The following is a 12165-nucleotide window of genomic DNA, read 5'->3' as shown; positions in this document are numbered from 1 at the left end:
CTTTGTCATTTATTGGTCAAAACTTACTGGGTAGCATTCCAATGTTGTTGTGTATTACAGTGACTATAAAATCCATTTGATTTAATTGTTTCTTAGAGAGAAAATGCAACTTAGTGACTCTTTTGTCATTCCTTGGTCTACACTTGCTGCTCCAAAATAGCACTGTGATGTGAGGGGCAGCTGTGATTGTGCCTAATAAACAGGCTTAAACATGCAGGGACAGTATAAAACAGGTGCACACCACACAAACACACACACACATGCACACACAACCACAGATATGCCACAACCCAGCGCAAGGCCAAGCAAGCTCCTCTCCCTCACACCCTCAGCCTCCTAAACACAAAATAATCTCATCAGAGGAGCAATGCAACAAAGAAACTTTAGTTGGAGGTGACCCCCTTGTCATAATTGCGTGTGAGTGTGTTGTGTCGAGGATGAGGTCACCAAGCAAATGCATAGTTGCTTTGTCTCACTGTCACTTTCTTAATTGGAAAGACAAGCTGGGTCATATCTCTCCTCACTGAAGATCTTAATCTCCGTAGCCGGAATGGTGTGGACAATGTTTCTTACTCAGTGGAGATAAATATTGACATGTGTCCACAGTGTCCAGATGTATGACTTATAAGATGACGCAGTCACGGTCCCTGTGTTTTATAGACGGCGGGCGATCCGGTGGCCTCGGCGATGACAAGTTCATCGACGGGGCAAAGTAACCAGCTGTGTGATATGTGTGGCTTGTGGCGGCTTTGGTATACATTGTGCCTTCCACATCAATACCAGTTGTCTGTCAACTTTGTAGCCGGGCCGCCAACTGCCGTGATGAAATCTATGCAGCTGTTGAGCCGCGCAGCGCAGACCGGCAACCGAATCCACCGGGGGGAAAGCACCAAAAACCGATGCCAAACCGTGGCGCTGTGCCGCACGGGGTGGGAAGAACAGAGCGGCAGCACGAGGGCGAGGGGTCCATTAAGGGCCATCAAATATTCATCTGCCATACGGCACTGAGGCTTTGCGCTCTCCCCGCTGCGGCATTAAAAAAGAAAACCCCACCAAGAAAAGTGATGATAAAAACAACAACAAAGTGAGGACGCCTGCAGTGAAGCGCCAAGACACAGCTTTAATGAGAGTTCACCTCCACCCCGCAATGCTGATTTATTCATTTGCAAAAGCTGGCAAAGCTACAATCAATACTCATCACCAAAACAATGCACGCATTTGTTAGTTCAGACAATGAAAATGCAGCAATATAGAATTAAAGCAACCATAAAAATATTCTTCAGAAGGACGAGCTCTGCTAAGGTGTATTTTGGAATGTCATATTATTGGTTTGTCTGACCTCATTGAGGCGGATGACAGTTTTTGAAATAAGCAGCATGTGTGAAACCAAAAACAAGGAGGTGGACGGAGGACTGATTATACAGCAACTCCAGATGGGATATGAAATCTGACGGAAACGGAGAAAATAAAATCCTCTATCTGCATTCCAATCAAGATTCGCACCACAACGTGAGCATGTGCCAACTCTACAAAGTTCTATCCAAATCATGTGTAGTTTTTCCAGCTACATTGCTAACAAAACAATGAGCCTTCAAGATTGGCAGAGATCACAATAACACAGGTCAACAAGAAAATTCATCCCCAAACGTATTCTGATTTGTTTTTTTCTAGCACAACATGTCTCGAGATATTCTTTTTATTTTGCCTTATAAAAGCTTGCGCAATACAGATTCTGCCATGTAATTTAGAGCAATGACGTTTCAGAAAAAAAATCCACCTGTTGCTGAATCTATCCCTTAATTAAATTAAATTCTATTTTATAATAATTTAATTTGATAAATTAAAATTATTAAATAGATTACTAGAGCACATATTATACGTATCATTGCTATTATTCTGCACTGTACTTCTCAGCTTCTTTAGCAATATATTAACCGTATAGCCACATAAGCTCTCGTGCACATAAGAATGACATCAGCCGACCAACCACACCATTCAATTTGGAGTTAAACCCGCTCTGTCAATAAAAACTGCATTATTGAGGCCAACCAGATCGAGCACGACTGCGATTGAGTCTTAAACGCGTTTAGCATTGCTGCTGCCACTGCGCTAATTGCCTCTGCAGGCTAGCAGGCCAAAGGTAATGATGTTAGCTACCTGTTAACAGACAAGTACAACTTGCATCTCTTAAGACGCAACCATCCATCAATGTATGCTCACTTGCACTCTGCTTATCACTGCGATTTGTTTCAATTGCTCATGCTTTCCAGTCACATTTGTCTTCATGAGTGTTTCGATAAGATTTCAAAGTCTTTTGTAAAAAGATCTTTCAGTGGAACTCTTTATTTGAATTTATAACTTAAATATGTTGATAAGAGGTATACATTTCTTATTATTATTATCAATTATTATTATTAATTATTATTGTTATTGTTTTGATGGCAATACCTGTTGTTAAAGCACTATGTAAATATGTATTGTATTGTTAATTTTTTTATCATTATTATTATATTACTTTCTTGTATAATCTTTAGACTTTTTTTTCTTTCATTAACACAACATTTTAATTCTCATTTGTCCCTCCCTCTAACTACTGTGTTTTATTTATTACTTATTTCCATGCCTAATATCCATATGGGATACGGACCTTGGGCAATCAATATGTGACAGCAAGTTATGATTAAAATAAAACCTGGATAGCAACGCTTTGCACACAATTACATGGAGAGACTGCCCTCTATTGGTCAAACCATTTATTAAATCTATCTGATATAAAGTACCATCGTGAGTCTTTCGAGAATTACAAGAATTCATTCATTCACTCAGCAAATTCAAAGTTTCACTCATATCCAAACTATCTACATGAAAATACAATTAAAATAACAATAACTTGCAATGACACTGCCACTGCGTTTTAATTGATTAATTACTTATTTAAGTTTTATTTATTTAATTGTATTTAATTGTAATCATTTTTTATTGCCATAAAGGAGCGTGGTAATCTTATTTAGATCTTAAACCTTTTATGACAGTGACAATGGAAATTTAGCATGGTTATCTTAAAGGACAAAAAGTCATAACAAGTGGGCATAAACTCATGAATAAATTCCACGAGATAACGCGCCACAAGAGGGCGACATTTATTTGCACACACTTCACAACGGCCAGATGTTCAACAGGAATCGCCCTCCTGTTTCTTCTTTAAAATAAAACCGTGACTTAATGATGGGGAAATGATTAATTCAGATGATTCCACAGGAAAACATCCAATTGAGGCCCTAGAGAACCTTTGTGCAAGTTCTTTGTGATGATGACTCAGTATGTCTTATCATACTCATTGAGAAACAGGTAAAAAGAATGTTGTGACTGAGATTTGTTACGATTAAAGTTAGTCATGCAGTCAGTCATGCATTTTAAAAAATGTTAAAAATTGGTGTGCACGGGTGACGAAGTGTGCCCGCCAATGTTATTCTAGTAAATGAACACAAATGAAATAACTGAAAATAAAAGTGAAAAAAAAGTTTATGTTAATAAAGTAAAATAAAAGTAAGAGCGCTTTTGAAACAAAACTAACTAAAACTGCATTTTACAACTGAAGAGATGGAAATTTAGGGTTGGGGGATTAAAAAAAAAAATCTGATTCAATTAGTAAAACAATTGTTGGTTATTTTTAGCCTTACTAGAATTATGATTGTGAGTCATTGGGTGATTGTAGTTTACTTTTCTACAACATACTTACACTCGACAAAACCTCAACTAAAATGAAGCATACACCCCAAAAAAATCATGAAAATGAGCAAACTCACTCAAAACCTAATTAAAAGTACATTTAAAAAACAGAAGTCAAAATGAACAATGATGACACAATGCAACTCAACAAAAAGCACAATGGTGTGGATATTTACTTGTAAGATAAGTTAAGTCAGGACTATCTCAATTATCCATCAATGCCATTTTTGCTTTCAACTTGATGAGGTTAAGGTGGGACATGCTCAATAAATTACTTCACAAACTGAAAAGAACACCTTTTTAATTTTGTGTTTTTTTTTTGTGCCATTTTAAATGACTGACCCAACTTTTAGTCCTCCAGCTATACAACCTTGCAACTTTTGTGAATGAAGCTGTTTGCTGAGGAATTTTCTGTGGTGAAGGGGGGGGGGGGGTCCTGCTCTCGTGAGGACAGACATAAGACTGTGACAAGCAAAGTGTTTATTTCTTTACAACTGATTAATCTTCTAAATGAGCGGCTTTTGCCAGCCAAAAAGTGGCGTAATTACTGCCATACACATCTCATTTGTGTTTCCCCCCAAAAAAGGCCTTTCATGCCCAGCACAGCGAGCTTCTATGGTGTACCTGTGAGTGTGCTTAAAAGTGTGCGTGTGTGCGTCCGGGTAAGCATGTGTAAGTGCAATTCCAAATCCCAGCTCTGTTGAAATGAGCACATTGATATGATATGTAAAAAAAAAAAAAAAAAGAAAGAGCTAGTATATATTTGAACGGCCCTGCAGGGATTTCTTCACAAAGCCGCAACCATTTTTATGTGCAAATCTGATTAATACACTTAAAAGTCTGTAAAGATCCTCACGCGAGACATAAATGATTTAACGTGTCGTTTTATAACTTCTCCAAAAAGCGGTTAAAAAACTTTGAGAGGGGGGAAAAAAAATAGATGCAGCAGACTTATGGGAGGAATGCGTAAAAGGAAGCTCTTGTGTCAAGACCTCTGGGAACATTTTAATAACGGTGTCAATCCAAATTATGTCATTATGAGACGAATGAAGAACGTTCAACTTTCAAGCCATATCGTAAAAGTGTCAAATGCGGCCGACTGATTCAAAAGCCAAACATGCGTAGTTGTGTTTCCTTCGGCGAAGGGGAACGAAGAAAACGCTTTGAATTGTTCTCAGCCTTAAACCAGATGGAACGGCGCCTCCCAATGTTTTAGAAACGCCACCAAAATTTTCGTAGTGTCGTTGGATTGCATGTCATCTAACCGAGCTCGGTAAATTATTCTCCATCGTTGGATTCTTTAGGGTTTGTTTGCTGAGTTTTAGTGGCACGAGATTAAGAATAATTGCTGTTTGTAATCAGCTGCCAAAGTGCGAATGGCTTCACTTTTATGAGTGGCGTATTTCAGGTGCAGGAAAAGAAAAAGGCTGGCCTTCAATGTGTTTTATGGATGGCAGTCTGGATGGAGTCCTGCTCTATAAAATTCAGAGTGCTGCGCTCAAGCGACCTATAAAGCCTTGAAGTCTTGTTCCTGGAACCTCGCATGTCCGCACCAAATATGATTAGCCAAATAAAAATAGGCCGGAACCTGAAAACGCAAATGGCCTTGAGGTTGAAATAGAAAATTTGGACAAAACGTCTTTGGCTTTTTCACTAAATCTCAAGGACAGGGTATAAAAGGGCCTAATTTGAAGTTTCCAATAAGCCAATTGTCAGAAATCACTAAAATATTATTTTCAGGCATTATTCTGCAGTGTGGTGTGTTTTAAAAGTGAGTTTCTAATATTTACTAAATCCAAAATTTGGTTTGGAAGCGACATTCCGGGCTCAATTTTGAACTGGTTGTCATTGCAATATAAATGTCAACTGTCTTAAGAGTTTGTTTTGTCATCTTGTAGAAAACTGTTTTTGGCATACAAAAGCAAAATGCCGTTGGTTCTATTCATCCTAATGGTACACGTGTAAACCTAAAGTTAAAATTAATATAAGATTTTAATTCAGAATGTAAAGAAGAAATCTGCCCATTATCTGTGTATTTCATAAATTCTCCAAATGATTTATTACTGCATGAAAGTGATGTAGAGCGAGGACTTTCGAGCGTCTGGTTTCCCTGCTGGCTGCAGTAAAATCAATCCGAGGTCTTTGCGTGACTGGAGAGTGGCGGGGGCGGGGGGCTCGGCGAGGCCGGCAGTAAGTTTCGGCACGGGGCACCTGTGAGGAACGTGTATCCTCGCACGGGATCGTGAGGGCCCCGAGTCAAAGCACCACGGCTCATGGAGGTAATGTGCAGATTTATGGCCCAGCGTGTCAGGCAAAGGTTGCTTTAAATTCAAGTAGGAGGGTCATTCCACAATTGGAGGAGAATGGAAGCATTTAAAAAACAGATCTTTTGTTGAAAAATGTTTTCAAGAAGGAAACGTGACCGTATAATTTGATTAGTCCTGCTCCACCGTAAACAACAGCTCCACTTTTTAGGGGATATTTTAATGTTGATAATTTCTGCTGGGTCACACTTTTTGGCAACAACAGGTTGCATGTATATTGGACAAGTTCAGGGAATTTTTACTACTATTTAAAATGTCTGTGATAAAAGTTGTAACAATTACAAGTAGATTTAAAATGTTATCTGTTATATTTGTGAGTAAGATAAAAGAGGAGGTTCATATTTTAAATATTACCGTATTTTCCAGACTACAAGACGCTACTTTTTGCACAAGCTTTGAATCCTGCGGCTTATAGTCCAAAATAACTTTGGGATGGGAATTACTTTAAGCTTCATGGCTCATCAGCATCTTTCAACAGGTGACGAGATGTGGTGGTGAAAAGAGAGGGCGACGAGGGGTCACGTCAGGGTAGCAACTGAGGGGAGGGTGAGTTGACCGAGGCTGTGACCTTTCTTAAACACCCACATGAAAAACTAGACCTGTGGATTTCAAACTTTTCCTCTCTGCTCTTCGCACGCTATGCGCAGCAGCAGAAAAGATCCTTCCATCTAATGTCACGTTACGGGCTCTTCTTGAGCGCCCCCTCATCACTCACAAGGCAGAAGACTCTAAATTTTGTCACATCCGTGACAGTCATGTTCTCAAAGAAGTTCTCCCGCACGCGAGGTGTCACATACAATCCCTGGAGGAATCTTACAAAGAAGATAAATATAAATAAAAAACAGATGACGGGATTTACGATTTCCTGCTATGGTATTCTTACTCAATAAAACCACAACAATGGCAATTGTATAGGAAGGATGTTTATAGCAGTAAAAATAGTGTGCCTTTTTTTGCATAAGGTTTTCAAGTTGAAATATATTTCAACCCATATCATAATTAAAAAGTTTGGGGACAGATTTTCTTGACCAATGTTCAGTACTTTAGCCACAGGGTTTGAGAGCCGAGAGAGTAGTTGGATTTCTTTTTCTCAATGACATTTATTTTCACTTGGCTGGGATTTAAAGTCAAATTTTCGAAGTGAAATTGAAATTGCTGCCAATTTACAAATCTGGATTAGGTCCGATAAACTTTGTACTATTGTGTGGACGTGTAATATCAACACTAAACACTATAAAAGGATATTGGCTGTCTGTTTCATTCACTTAAATCTAACATGTGAGCAGTAATAAAAAAAAAATCATGTTTATAAGATAAATGTTAAATCAAGTTGAATTTGAATGAAACCTGGTTGACTTCACATTTGATAGATTCTCAAAATAACAAGTAAATTCCGTTTCTATTCTGGGACATCACCACTTGATGCACAATTTAGCAAATATCAGCCTGGCATAGATGTACAAAGATATAAACGTAATTCATAAATAATTTGGGGACAATTCAGTGATATTGTCTATTTTCCCGCAACACTTAATATTACAACACCCTGATTGGGAATAACTGGTCTAATTTATGTGCAAGGATGTATGTTGTCACTCAGCTGCAGCCATTTTGCTCCGTGCCACACCTCTCGAGGGAGCTCTCCATCACCCGTCTGCACATCCAACAGTGACAAACTATTATTGCGTGACATGTAAACAAATGAAGTAAGAGAAGACAAACTGAGATGCTGGAGCCAGTCCTAATCAAATCTTGTTTGTATCTGTTTATTTTCGTTTGCGTTAGTGGTAGTGTAATGTGCGGAGACCACCAGGAAGTTGCTTTCCTGGAATATCAGACAAAGCTACGTTTTTCATCTTCTCCGCAGTTCATTCTTAATGTCTTGTTTGTCATTTACGACCATGTCGGCACATAAGGTTGTGGCTCTTCTATTTCGGCGTCATCCAAATATGTGGCCAGGTCAATAATGGTAAACCACACAGTTAGCGTTTGATGAGCTCCCAATTTGAAGCAAATAAATCGGAATGATTCATTTTGAGGGGTTCTGTCACAAACATGCAATAACAAAGTGTTTAGCAACACTTAGTCAACGATAACATCAATCACAAATTTTCAATAGTAGTCGAGAGAAATGCAAAAATCCAGTTGAGTATTTATAGCCAAAGAAATTCCTTCCCAGCCGAGGCATTGACTGATATTGCGGCAGAGGTTAATCGGGAACATACTGCGACTTATATCCCTTGATTTAGGGACCGTGTCTTGCCTCTCCGTGCGTTCCCCGATTAAAAGGATTAGCGTGTAAACTTGGCTTCTCTGGGAGTCAACGTACTATATCAAGGTTGTGTGACTACTTGTGTCAATACCTCGGTATAATCATATAGCCAAAAAGCTTGGCTACCAGGAGGTCCATTTTGTTGTTGTGTTGAGTCTAATGATTATACACTAAACACTGCGGTGAGTTTGATCAACATAGCCAGTTTAAGTCTCGGAGCAGGGAATGAATACCACATGTGCACATTGAACATCTTTAATCACAATCACAAAGCTTTTGCGTGAATAAAAAGGGAGGAACGCTTGGCGACTACATTTGTCTCTTTTGGGAATTCTGTGTTTTGCCATTTTTATGTTGATAAATAATGTCACCGAAATATTAGAAATGGCTTTCGGTATGATGAATTGTGGTTCTACGACAATAGTAATATTTAATAAGTTTGGCAATGTTATGATATTGCCACACTATCCATCCATCCATCCATCAATCAATTAATATTTGGGATCACACGTGAGGTGAGGCGTATCCCAGCTGACTTTGGGTGAGAGGAAACTCCCATAAGAAAGTTGAGAACTTGCCAACTCCACAGAGGAGGGCCTGAGTCAAGATTCAAACCGTGAACTTCAAACCTGTGAGACAGATGTGCTAATCACTGTGCACCACTAAGTGATCAAATTGTTATCCTGCAGTAGCTTAAAAACATTTATATCCGATAAAAAAACAGATTATAATTGGTATTTTTGGGGGGTTGTTGTAATATTAAAAAATGCACAATATTTTTTTTCCACAAATGTTTCAATTGACAGGAAATCATTGCGTGAAGCTCTTGCGCTGGGCCATCTTCGCTCAGAATACAATTCAGGACACTTGGCAGGAGGCATGAACGTTAGCGTGAGCATTTTGTGGATTCAGTGGGAACAAGTGACAGTTCCCCCAATGATCATCATGTTCCCTTTTTTTTCCCCCCTCGTCAATGGATGAAACAATAAACTCTGAATGACCTGCTTGTCCGTGTCACTCGTCAAAAGTAGATGGAGGAGATGTTTCCTTTTGACCAGACATGGAGGTCACACACTCAAATACGCTGCGGCGCACAAAGGTCTTTCCGATCTTGTTTCCTTTTGACTAGACATGGAGGTCACGCACTCAAATATGCTGCCGCTCACAAAGGTCTTTCCGATCCGCACACGGCTACCTCTAGCGACACCTCCGCCATGGCTCCACTCTATGAGATAACCCTTCTGTGCGCATTGTCATAGAAATGTGCCTTTCACACGGGCGGGCGGCCAAAGCAAATAAACCAGCACCGTGCCAGCTAACGAGGGCACGAAGAGGGTCAGGGGAGAAGGGGGGTCATGCAGGCCAGGAGGTGCCAGGAGTGACAGAGCTGAGAGACATGGTCACGCAAAGAAAACAAGCCCAGCGAGAGGGAGCCGGCCTTCTCACGCAGGGGCCCAGACAAGTCTAGTCATGAATTTGGACCGTAATAAAATACAGTGCAAAATACTCATCCTCGTGCTGTGCCGTATGTCACAAATTAGAGTAATATATCAAGCAATATTAATAAATTAGGGTGAAGGCTCAAGATTCAAGAACAGAATGAGAGCGAAACCTTGAGATTGATTAGTAGGATCATTGGCCAGCTAGCCGTTTTGTATTTATATATTCCAAAATAGTAGTGAAAAGTATTAAAATATAATGGGAAATATTATGAGAGAAAATGCAGAGAAGAATGCACACACCGAAGATACATTGACTGTAAATGTATTTTCCTTCTCTCAATTCCTGGCTGAACCTAGCGACTTTAACTATGTGTGAAATGGAAAGTATGAAGTGCAGTCATGCTAGCAGACATTAAGTGACACAAATATGGTGTGTGCGTGTGGCGATCTGCTCGAAAGTAACTTCATGCCAACGGTGCAGATGATGGTCAAACATGCAGAGGAAAATGAATTAAAAAAAAATTGACTACTGTCGTTCGTGGCGGTGACATAATGTGACAGATTAAAATGGCAAAGTGTATAATGGAAACAATAAATTTCATAGTAACCAAACAATGAAGGTTAACTTTTTTCATTTTGAATAAATGGTCATAATTTAAAATTATTTGTAAACTACCATAACAAATTCAAATAAAATAATGGTCTAAAAACACGAAATAATAATAATGCATGGCATTTACTGTTAAACAAAATCAAATATTTTTCTATTAACTTCTACGTGAACGTTTAGAGGCCCTCTCATCAGTCAACTCAAAGCAAATATGACACCTCGTGCTGGTGGAGTGCACCAGAGGACAAGAGTCATCACCGAGGATCACGCTGTTATTATCCATCATCTTGCTGTGATGGCTCGTCAGTTATCTGAAGACATACAGCAGACTGTATAAAGACCTCAGCAGGTTCCTCGTTCCCCAAATAGCGCAAATATAATCACAACACTGAAACCGTATGAAAAAAAAAGGTGAACTATTAACCGAGTTGAAAAACTGCCACTGCTGATAAATGCTAGCAGATGGTTACAATGAGTTGTTTACAAAAAAATGTGAAATCATTAAATCACGTATTTGGAAAGTAGCAGCAGCTCTAAAGAGTATTTTCCATGCAAGTGTATATAACAGCAGATTGTGCACATTCAGCACTCCCGCAAAGTGCTTGTCTGGCCTACTGTAAAGATGACTTATTCTCCTCATCGTTTTAATCCTATTCCCATTAAGCGGCCGCACACCTCCTTAACTTTTTCCAGCTTGCTCGCTCAAACACAGCAAACGGATTAAAATAGAAAAAACGGCAGAATTCAGACAAATTCCAGGCCATTTGTAAAAAAAAAAAAAAGTAACAATAGCTGCGAGACTACAACATGGCTCTGAATCACCGAAGGCCATGAATGAGTTCTGTTTCAATCTTGCGGCAGTTCCATCCACAGCAAAATTGGAGCAGTGAAGGGGGGGGGGGGGGGTAACGTGACCGCACACTGACCCGGCTTCATTTTCAGGATCCTAAAATGCACAGAGCTGCTCATGCAGAACACATGAAGGTGCAAAAGAGAGGGAATCACGGAACTTTATCCGCCCAATTACACAATGAGGAGAGCAACCTGCTGCTTGTATCCATACTGCACGGAACACTCAGTGCGCCGAGGCCGAGCCATTGGCCTCCGCTTCCCCACCTGCCGAGCCTTGCACAGACACAGACAAAGGAGCTCATAAAAAATGCCAATCAGTAAAGAAAAAAAAAAAGATTAAAAAAAAGCAACGTGCTGTTTCATAACAATGACGACAATCTAGTTCATCACAACAAACAGCAGCAAACAAACAAATAGGAGCAAAACAACATTAGCATGCACTGGGTTAAAAAAAAAAAAAAAAAAAAGGTCTAGTCAATTCATTAGGTGCTTTGTCACACTTTGTGTGTTGCATGAAAACACCGTCTGGTTCTGCAGCTAACAAACGATTGTGAAGTAATTTAGCTCATTTGGAGCGTGTTAATAAGACATAAAACTATGGAAATTAAAAAGGCCACGACCTCGTATGAAATTGCCTTGCCAAAACTTTCCATTTTAACCAACATGAAATCCAAGAGAAGTCCAAGTATTTCACATTTTTTATATTACGTACTAGATCAAGTTCTACCCATATCGTGATTCCATTCAGATGATTCAAACAGGAGGTGAGATACCTAACTAAGAGTCCTAAAAGTGCCGCCTGATGAGCTCACAGACTCGAGGTCATCTGGAAGCCATTTCACCTCGCTTTCTCTCCCTCGTCTCATTTTAATCTCGGTACAGAGCCGCGACCCCCCCCTCCTTCATGCAAGCCCCTACTCCCTGCTCCCCGCTCCC

Source organism: Syngnathus scovelli, chromosome 14, assembly GCF_024217435.2.
Source record: "Syngnathus scovelli strain Florida chromosome 14, RoL_Ssco_1.2, whole genome shotgun sequence".
Taxonomy (NCBI): domain Eukaryota; kingdom Metazoa; phylum Chordata; class Actinopteri; order Syngnathiformes; family Syngnathidae; genus Syngnathus; species Syngnathus scovelli.
The sequence above is the reverse complement of the archived record's forward strand: the minus strand, read 5'-3'. Positions refer to the sequence as shown.